Genomic DNA, 2,793 nt, shown 5'->3' on the forward strand with positions numbered 1-2,793 from the left:
GTCTCTCAGATATTATTCTAAAACTAAGCATCCAAATTAAGACAGACTAGGAAGAAGGATTGGCCATCCACTTCTTAAATATAACAGGTCTTTTAAATGTACAGCACAGAACACTTAAAATAGACTAACAGATATGACAACTGAAGCTGAGTACTTAAATTTGAAAATCCAAAGGAGAAATAAGAGCTGTAAGTGATTGGTACGTGGGATGTGAGAAGTGTGAATGTAAAATAAAACAAAAACAAAAATGAAACCCAAAAAACAAACAAACAAATAAACAAAAACCACCACAACTAGACATTGTTAGGAAAGAAATGGAACACACAAATTTTGACATATTAGATATGAGATGGATTGGCATGGGACATTTTGAAACAATCATATGATCAGTAGATTGCTGATCATATGCTAGAGACAAAAAAGGTGAGATAAAAGTGACCCTTTTCATAGTTCAAAAGATCATTTCTAGATCCACCTTTAAATACAATATTGTGAGTGACAGGAAAATGTTCACATGCATGTAAGAAAGACCTATTAATACCACTATCATTCAAACTTATGCTCTACAACTAGAGATAAAAAGAGGAAATAGATAGTTTCTACCAACTGTTGCAGTCAGAAATCAATTGATTATATAACCAAAATGCACTGATACTAATGCATGACTGGAATGCAAAAGTTGGGAACAAGGAAGAAGGATCAGTAATCAGTTAAATACAGACTTGCTGACAAAAATGAGGCTGGGGATAAATGATAGAGTTATGTATAATCAATGATTTATTCATAGCAAATATCTTTTAAAGAAACATAAACACAGGATATACAGAAGGATTTCACTTGATGAGATGCACAGGATTCATATCAATTACATTTGTGGAAGAAATCATTGGAGAAGTTCAATAACAGCAGAGAAAACTAGGCCAGGTGTTGATTGTGGAACAGACCATCAATTACTTATATGTAAGTTCAAATTAACACTAAAAAGGATTAAATCATACCCACAGGAATAAAAAAAAAAAAGTGTCATCTTGAGTCTATCCCTCCTAAATTTAAAAACAAACTCAGGAACAGGTTTCAGGCCTTGAACCCTAATGAAAGGAAGACCAGATGAGCTATGGGAAGATGTCAAGAATATCATACATGAAGAATTACAAAAACACATTACAAAGAAGAAAGAAAAAGAAAAGATCCTATGGATGCCAGAAGAGATTTTGAATAGTGCACTAGAATACCACAAAGCCAAACCAAAGGGTAGAAATCAAGAAGTTAAGGAGCTAAATAGAAGGGAAGTTCGGGAAGACAAGGCAAAGTATTATAATGAAATGTGCAAGAAACTGGAATCTGAAAATCAAAAGAGCTAAACTCAGTCAGCATTTGTTATGCTGAAGAAAGTGAAAAACTAATTCAAGCCGGAACTTGCAATCTTAAGGAGGTATTGGCAGAATATTGAATGATTCAGGTAGAATTAAAAGAAGATGGAAGGAAGTATACAGAATAATCATGCAAAAAAAAGTTGACTGACACAGAAGAACTTCAATAAACAATGTATGATAAAGAGGCAATAGTAATGAAGGAGGAAGTTTAGGCTGCTCTGAAGGACTTGGCAAAAATTAAAGCCCCAGGAATTGATGGGATGCCAATTGATGAATTTCAATAAACAGTTGCTGCCCTGGATGTACTCACCAAGTTGTGCCAAAAAATCTGGAGGACAACTCCTTGGCCAACTTACCGAAAGAGATCCATAACAGAATGTGGAAATTATAAAATGATATCACTAATATCACACACTAGTAAAATCCTGCTGAAGAACATCCAGAAATGACTGAAAGGGTACATTGACAGAAAAGTACCAGATATACAGACTGGATTTAGAAGAGCGTATGACACTAGAGACATTATTGTCAATGTAAGATGGATCTTGGCAGAAAGCAAAGAATACCAAAGGAATATCTATCTCTGATTCATTGACTATGCAAAGACATTTGATTGTTCTGATCACAACAAATTGTGGCTAACCATGAAGAAAATGGGAATCCCAGAACACTTTATTGAGCTTATGTAAAACCTAAACTTGGACCAGAAAGCAGTCCTCAGAACAGAGCAAGGAAACACTACCTGGTCCAAAATCAGAAAAGGAATGCGTCAGAAATGCATTCTGCCTCCTATCTTTTCAATCTATATATATAATAGATCATTCTGGAGGCTGGGCTTTATGAACAGAAATGTGGCATCAGGATTAGAGAAAGATTCATCAACAAACTACATTATGCAGATGACATAATCTTGCTTGCTGAAACTGGGGAGAGCCTAAAGTGCTTGGACAGAAGATCAAGGATTATAGACTTCAAAATGGATTGAACTCTAACATCACAAAGACAATGATTCTCTCCACTGGGCAAATTAACAGCACCATGGTAGATGAAGAAGAGGCTGAGATTGTTAATAATTACAGCTTGCTCAACTCCTAAAACAACACTCAACACCAGCAGTCAGAAAAATCAAAAGACAAATTTTATTGGGAAATTCTGTTGTCAGAGAACACTCCAGAGTGCTGAAAAGCAACAATGTCAGTCTAGAGACTAAGGTGTGCCTAATCCAGGCAAAGGATAACAGAAGAAGAATCAATGGCTTCAAATTGTAGTGCTGGAGGAGAGCCTTGAACATACTGTAAGTTGCCGAAAAAAACAAATAGAAGATGAAATCAAGTTTTCCTTGGAGGCTAGGATTTTGAAGCTCCATCTCACATACTGAGGGCATGAAGGAGGCCAGGAGATACTGGTCCTTGGAGAGGAC

Source organism: Elephantulus edwardii, unplaced genomic scaffold (genome assembly GCF_000299155.1).
Source record: "Elephantulus edwardii isolate Elephantulus edwardi_28Jun2011 unplaced genomic scaffold, EleEdw1.0 scaffold00034, whole genome shotgun sequence".
Lineage (NCBI taxonomy): Eukaryota > Metazoa > Chordata > Mammalia > Macroscelidea > Macroscelididae > Elephantulus > Elephantulus edwardii.